The 8,666-nt window shown below is 39.6% G+C and overlaps 1 protein-coding gene across 1 annotated transcript in view; it reads right to left on the bottom strand.

The window, feature by feature from the left end:
* Positions 1 to 8,666, bottom strand: part of LOC138968639 (rho GTPase-activating protein 6-like) — a 131,897-nt gene that overhangs the window by 65,966 nt on the left and 57,265 nt on the right. The window lies entirely within an intron of this gene.

Genomic DNA, 8,666 nt, shown 5'->3' on the forward strand with positions numbered 1-8,666 from the left:
CGACTATTTAAACTAATAACATCCAAAAACGTGAAGAAAATTAGTCTTCGTGACTTGGTGGCGCACTGTTATATTTGCAACGACTATCACCTTAAAATACCAAACGTTGACTGCATGTGAGCTTACCCTTTTCACACAAAGGTCAAAAACTAGATTTTCAGTTGAGCACTACAATTTGAAGAACTTACTGCCATGAAGACAAAATTCAACCCCTAAGAAAGAAACAAAGAAAGAAAGAAACAATAAAACATCCATTGGGTCATAAGGGCTGTTTACATTGACGACTTCCAACCGTTTTCCAAACGACTTTTGTCCAAAAGATAATATGACAAACCTTACTTCAAGAAGGAAAATATCATAGTTATACTTCCCAATGGGGCAGGGGATGCATATTTCAACTGCATTCTGCGAGAAGACGACCATAATACTTTGAGTACGATCTAAACTGATAAATCACACCATACTGTTAAAAATAGACTAACAACTGTGGACAGAAATCGTTTTTTTCTAAGGAATATTAGTATGATCACTTCCACACTCAGTCCAACAATTACTCTTGTAAAAAGACATACAACTGTGGAAAGCTATCGCATTTTCTAGGAATAATAGTTGGACCACTTCCAAGCTCAGTGCCACTAATACTTTTTTTTAAATAGACATACAACTGTGGAAAGCTATCGCATTTTCTAGGAATAATAGTTGGACCACTTCCAAACTCAGTCCAACTATTACTCTTATAAAAAGACATACAACTGTGGAAAGCTATCGCATTTTCTAGGAATAATAGTTGGACCACTTCCAAACTCAGTCCAACTATTACTCTTATAAAAAGACATACAACTGTGGAAAGCTATCGCATTTTCTAGGAATAATAGTTGGACCACTTCCAAACTCAGTCCAACTATTACTCTAGATCTTATAAAAAGACATACAACTGTGGAAAGCTATCGCATTTTCTAAGAATAATAGTTGGACCACTTCCAAACTCAGTCCAACTATTACTCTTATAAAAAGACATACAACTGTGGAAAGCTATCGCATTTTCTAGGAATAATAGTTGGACCACTTCCAAACTCAGTCCAACTATTACTCTTATAAAAAGACATACAACTGTAGAAAGCTATCGCATTTTCTAGGAATAATAGTTGGACCACTTCCAAACTCAGTCCAACTATTACTCTTATAAAAAGACATACAACTGTGGAAAGCTATCGCATTTTCTAGGAATAATAGTTGGACCACTTCCAAACTCAGTCCAACTATTACTCTTATAAAAAGACATACAACTGTGGAAAGCTATCGCATTTTCTATGAATAATAGTTGGACCACTTCCAAACTCAGTCCAACTATTACTCTTATAAAAAGACATACAACTGTAGAAAGCTATCGCATTTTCTAGGAATAATAGTTGGACCACTTCCAAACTCAGTCCAACTATTACTCTTATAAAAAGACATACAACTGTGGAAAGCTATCGCATTTTCTAGGAATAATAGTTGGACCACTTCCAAACTCAGTCCAACTATTACTCTTATAAAAAGACATACAACTGTGGAAAGCTATTGCATTTTCTAGGAATAATAGTTGGACCACTTCCAAACTCAGTCCAACTATTACTCTTATAAAAAGACATACAACTGTGGAAAGCTATCGCATTTTCTAGGAATAATAGTTGGACCACTTCCAAACTCAGTCCAACTATTACTCTTATAAAAAGACATACAACTGTGGAAAGCTATCGCATTTTCTAGGAATAATAGTTGGACCACTTCCAAACTCAGTCCAACTATTACTCTTATAAAAAGACATACAACTGTGGAAAGCTATCGCATTTTCTAGGAATAATAGTTGGACCACTTCCAAACTCAGTCCAACTATTACTCTTATAAAAAGACATACAACTGTGGAAAGCTATCGCATTTTCTAGGAATAATAGTTGGACCACTTCCAAACTCAGTCCAACTATTACTCTTATAAAAAGACATACAACTGTGGAAAGCTATCGCATTTTCTAGGAATAATAGTTGGACCACTTCCAAACTCAGTCCAACTATTACTCTTATAAAAAGACATACAACTGTGGAAAGAAATCGCATTTTCTGGGAACATTAGTTGGATCACTGTCCAACTCAGTCCAACTAATCATAAGACAAATCGCCAAAAGCCCCAGGGTGGGGTGGGGGGGGGGTGGGGTTGGGGGGCACTGGCCATGCTTCTACAGTGTCCAATCTTGGCCGAGCTTGCTGGGTCATCTTGCAATTTGACCAGTCCATTGCTAGGTCACTCGTGTCAAGACATGAAATTTGTGATCATGACAGTCACACTATTGCTGAGCTGGGGGCTATCGTGGGGAGAGTAAGCTCATTTTCATTAAGCTTGTTATAATTCCGAAATAATCAAAGACAGACAGACAGACAGACAGACAGACAGACAGACAGACAGACAGACAGACAGACAGACATAAAGCAAACAGGCAAACGACAAACACAGGAACACAAACAAAGGAACGAACAAACAAACAAACAAACAAACAATCATGAGTCACTCCTGCTGATTCCCACCACACCCTGGCCATGAGTCAACACTAACATCGATTTAATCCTACCTCCCCAAGACCGACTGCTAATGAGTTACACACGTAATTACAAGCACCTCCAAAGTTCGTTTCAAAGCGTGGCAACTTCAAATCCGCCTGACCTTTAGAACTGTACAACACTACCCTATGAAGCAAACCCTCTTTAGCGTTTGCCTGTGAAATTGAGCCCCTGAGAGAAATCGGCTTTGAAAATCGAGTCATTTAGTGTGCTTAAAGTAGACCTGCTTAAATTAGTCACTGACTTTCTGTCTCACTTTTCAGACCGAGAGAATATACTGCTTTGGAAAAAGGAGACCTAGTGTATTTTTATGCTAACAGAATTCCTCGGTGGTGACTTTTTCTTGTACTTTTCGGCTTTGAAAATCGAGTCATTTAGAGTGCTTTGAGTGGACCTGCTTAAATTAGTCACTGACTTTCTGTCTTACTTTTCAGACCGAGAGAGAAAGAATTCTGCCTTTGAGAAAGGAGTCATCTAATGTATTTGTGGGCTAGCTGAATTCCTCTGTGACTTTTTCTTGTACTTTTCGGCTTTGAAAATCTAGTAATTTTAGTGTGCTTTGAGTAGACCTGCTTAAATTTTTTGTTTGTTTGTTTGTTTGCTTAACGCCCAGCCGACCACGAAGGGCCATATCAGGGCGGTGCTGCTTTGACATATAACGTGCGCCACACACAAGACAGAAGTCGCAGCACAGGCTTCATGTCTCACCCAGTCACATTATTCTGACACCGGACCAACCAGTCCTAACACTAACCCCATAATGCCAGACGCCAGGCGGCTGCTTAAATTCGTCGGTGACTTTCTGTCTCACTTTTCAGAACGAGAGATAATTCTGCTTTGGAGAATGGAGTCACCTTGTGTATTTGTAGGCTAGCTGAATTCCTCGGTGGTGACTTTTTCTTTTACTTCTCACAAGCATTGTTGGTATGTGAGCACTTGTGACAATGCTAGGGATAAAACTCGGAAGTTGAGAGCGATGTAAGCTTGAAGTGTGAGGACTTGACAATGGTTCGGGGGAGTTTTACTGCAATCATCAGCTCGCATTATTCTTCTCTACAAAGATACTTTATAACAGCAACATTAAAAATATTAAATTCAACAACAACAACAACAACAACAACAACAACAACAACAACACCAACAACAACAACATTAACACTCATTATCATTATATAAACTTATGTCGTGCTAACCACGCAATATTTCCATTGTCTTATTTTATTATCTATTATTATTTTCTATTAACGAACACACTGCATAGGAATCATTATAACAAAACAAAACAGATGATATGAATCCATTGTTATCGTTTTCGACCAAATTTCCCAATGCAGCGAGTGGTCTTATCTGCGATAAAAAGACAAATAATGTAGAAATGGAAACCAATCTTCAAGGATGGCTGCAGTCGAGCGAAAGACAAAAGGGGAGCCAAGTAAATAAATGTTGGTGGGTATCCGTACAAAATAAATATGTCGTTCTTTTGAGTTAACGTCCTTCTTCTTCTTCGGCGTTCCAGGAGTTAACGTCCGTTACGCCTGTCAAATTATTGATCGTATTCATTCTGTATTTGCCTGCTCATCGTTCGTTTTCTTTTAATATTCTATGACCTACTTTGCAATGTGGTGTGCACTTTAAAGTTTTATCGACAAAGAAACTGCTAAACACACAAGTTTACACGGTGGGTCGCGGTTGTGAACAATTAACATCTCGCTACCCTATATGTCGAGTTTCCCTGTTTAAAACCTGGTTTGCTAAATAAGCACAATGGTGCGGTGTCCTGCGGGGGGTGGAGGGGAGGGGGGATAGCATCAGAGTCAAAGCCATTATCTCCCCTGTCCATAGGGGTCACTATCGTTCCAGCAGACGGACACACCTTGGTCGTTGTTCCATCAAGTCAGGATGACGCCAGCCTGTGGCGATAACGAAGGTGTCCGATCCACGCTAGAGGGGAATCAACTATTTGTTGTACGACCTGACCTCACAAACACGAGCTGGACGCAATTAAATAAACATCTGTGGCTAGTATAATTGAACCCCCCCCCCCCCCACCGACCTTCGAAGACCTCCAAACGTCTGTTAAAACCAGAACTTAAGAAAGTGATTTGTCTCGAAATAGAAGTAAATTAATTTTACAAAGTTTATGAACAGAAAATCTAAGAAAGACAGCCTTAGGAGGTGGAAGTCTGAAATTGGAGGTTCCTGCATCGGGGATAGGAGTGGGGGTCAATTTAATGTCGGGTGGAAACTCCCACGAAAATGCTCCTCCCACAATCTATTATTCCCAGTCCTTACTTCCTCACTGTTCTATCACCCGTTCGGAGATAATGCATGCAGCGTGTGGGGTTGCCCTATCTCGATCTCTTTGCGTTTATCTAAGCGACGGCGCCGTACTTTCGATAGCAAGGTGTGCTTGAATGCTACGTGCATCGTTGTTGCCTCATCGGTTGGGCTTCCATTGACCAGAGTACGACTCATTTATAAAAAGGATTGAGACTGGTTATCAACTCTGAAGCAAAGTAAGGAAAAGCAGGCTTGGTCGCCGACCCCAACTTGTTTTCAACAATGTTGTTTTCTCAGTCATGCTTCACAAAAACGTAAAATCTAGAATACAACAAAGGGGCACAACAAGTTACACTTACAATTGTGCTCTTAGAGATAACACTTTTCTTTCCATGGATTACGTTTATGGCCGTGAGGTGCGATGTGGCTAATTTGCAATACTGAAGAAGTACGTTACTAATAAAACAAATTGCACTTTGCGGAAATTTGAGTTTTTTTCTGGTGGTTTCAAGAAATCACGCCGTTTTCCGTTTACACATCTTCTTCCAGTGTGAACGTGTACTCTCAGGCACAATTGACAATCCATGTTCCGCTATTTACAATTATAACCCACTTATATCTCCGTAACTCATTCGTTCTCTGTACTGCCTTGCCTATTGGTGCAGGAGAGAAGCACAGCCACAGAAGAGGACGCGATGATAACGCAGAGTTCGGGCCCCGTCTGTCTGTCCGTTTTACCCAATAACCTAGCACTCTCTTTTTTACGCTTTAGAACATTAAATCATAAATTGCTAATACAGAAAGGCCGAATGTTAAATATACCACATAACGAAAGAATATGTGTTAAATACCAGTCTGGAGAACTCGGAGATGAATTTCATTATATATTTCAGTGTCATTTTTTTTTAAATGTGAGGAAAAGGTTGTTACCATTGTATTTTCGTATAAATTCAAATGCAGTCAAATTTAAACATTTATTTGAATTAACAAAGAAACGAAAGTTATTGCATTTAATATATTTTATTAAGAGTATTTTGAAAGAGTTCTGATTATTTGATCACGTGTTTTTTTTCTTATTAAAACAAAAACAAACACAGAAACATATTTTCCTGTAAAAAAAAACCAAAACAATTTATGATTACAATTATTTTGTTATGAATTAAGCTTGATTTATTTTCGGTTAATTAGAAGTGTTGTGTCCCATTATTACATATATCTTTTTTGTCGTGTTTATTGCAATTTTTATTTATTTTATTCATGTAACCCTGGGGGTTTTTGAAATAAATATTGACTTGACTTGACTTGGTTGGATAGGGTTGTTGACCTTCTGCCTTACAAACCGGTTTATACGAGTACTACCATTGAAACCCCAAAACACAATGGCAAAACAGACAACAATAGCGCCAGAAAAGGGAGGCACCCTGGACCTTCCAAGCCCCTGATAGTAAGACCAAAGAGTGGTAAGACTATCTTTCCTTTATAGTCTTGAGTCGAGCGTTTGAAAATGCCTGAGCCTGAAGGCGGGTGTAACTTACACCTCTTGGTATCAGTCTACCTTAGAGATGAGGACGACAGTTGCCCAGATGGCCAGAATAGCGCGCTGCATTTTCCTGCATAAAACTAAGGCGCGTCTGCAGCGACGTGCCTGAGCTAAACATTGGCGGGCACTACTCACAGCCCGGCACACGGCACTGTAAACATTCCCCGCCCCTTCACCTCTCTCGCCAACATCCGCCCTACCCTTGGTCTCATGCCTGTTTAGTGCTGCGTACCGACAATGGCTACACGGTTTCACGAGAGACCTTTTGTAGCCTCCCTTTCTTTCCGTCTCCTAGGCAATGAAAAACATCTGAAATGGACTGACTGCTAACGTTGCATACATTAACCCTTTTAGTGTTTGTATACTATTGAAAACATCTGCTCAAGAGTCACTAAAAACCATGTGGATGTTTTGCCCATCCAAGCAATTGGTCATCTGATCGCACGTGTGCCTGTGTAACAAAAAACCCAGTCCTCTTGTTTATTTTTGGAGTGGTATTAATAATAATAATAATAATAATAATAATAAATGAGCATTTATATAGCGCAACATCATAACTTTACAATTATGCTCTTTGCGCTTGACACATTTAAAATTAAAACACAGTTATACAAGCATTTACATCTACATTCATAGTCAACAACGCTTAATTAAAAGCATACACCATCAAAGATTCATTACAAAAGATTCTTCCACTAACTAAATAATAAAAACATGAATAAAATAGGTAGTGAAAAATCACTAAAACAACAAATAACACTAAAATTAAAACACAGTTATACAAGCTGTTATTACATATTCTCCAAGGGTACTATATAAACCGTGTGGATATACTCTTGCATAGTCAATTTTTCTTCCTGAGGGATCTCTTGGTTGTAATGTAAGTTGGTCCAAAGCAGCAGAAAGCCAATTTTTTTAATTGTAAAACATCTTCTCTAGGAGTACTATAACCCGTCGGATGTTTTACTCATCGAAGAAATTGATCAATTTTTCTTCCTGAGGGACCTCTTGGTTGGAATGTACGTGAGTCCTAAGCATCAGAAAGCCAATTAAAAAAAAAAACTCAGGCGGTTGAGCTGTAAAACATCTTTTTTAGAGGTACTATAACCCGTCGGATGTTTTACTCATCGAAGAAATTGATCAATTTTTCTTCCTGATGGACCTCTTGGTTGGAATGTACGTGGGGCCAAAGCATCAGAAAGCCAATTAAAAAAAACCTCAGGCAAAACATCTTTTTTAGAGGTACTATAACCCGTCGGATGTTTTACTCATCGAAGAAATTGATCAATTTTTCTTCCTGAGGGACCTCTCGGTTGGAATGTATGTGGGTGCAAAGCAGCAGAAAACCAATTAAATAATAACTTTAGGCGGGCCGGAGATGAAAGAGGGAGACCTTGAAGGTTTTAGCATCTCGGCTTTGAAGCTGCGTTTGCCTGACAACCTGGGGGCATTTCTGGTTTAAAGTGCAACGCTACCAAATTGTGTGTCCATTAGTAGCAGTCGTCTTTAGGTGTAATTTTGTTTGACGATTGCTAATTGTGTGTGTGTCGAGAGAGAATCTCTCTCGAGAAAAATCAATTGTGGGCTTCAATTACAATTTTAAAGCGTTGGTCCAAAATCGGAGGATGGTAATGTACAGTATATACGTACTTGTGTAATACGTACATTCGCCATTTGGATGCATACGCTCGCACAGACGTGGTCAAGACAGACATGTGTACAGACAGACAGACAGACAAACAGACATTAATACAGAAACACAATCTCTAATCAGAATACCCACACCTCGGTGCTATTGACGTGAAAAGATAGTTACTAATTTCCTAAACCCCGCCCTTCTAGACTATGTATCCATCCCCTTCACTTCCTTCCCAAAGTTCTTTTATGCGCGTTATAACTTCCGCCTAACTTCCTTCCAGACGTTCTTTTATGCGCGTTATGACTTCTGCCTAACAGCTTCCGGTGACCCCGATAAGATTGGCCTCACACCTAGGTGTCCGTACCGAGTCCCCCCTGTCTGACCACCGTGTCACGATAAGCCCGTGTTGGTCAACACAGCAAAGCAAACACTGCCCATTCATTGACCCTTGCTGACAGTCTGACAAATGTTGACAGTATCGTCTCGTCTCACTCTCTCTCCCCCTAACGTCAGGTGGCTGAGAATAAATCTGACCTAGGGTGTAACTTGACCCGCACTCATAAGTCTACCTATTGTCAGACCTATAGACATAACTCGGATCGTGACATTGTG

This window comes from Littorina saxatilis, linkage group LG6 (assembly GCF_037325665.1).
Source record: "Littorina saxatilis isolate snail1 linkage group LG6, US_GU_Lsax_2.0, whole genome shotgun sequence".
NCBI lineage: Eukaryota > Metazoa > Mollusca > Gastropoda > Littorinimorpha > Littorinidae > Littorina > Littorina saxatilis.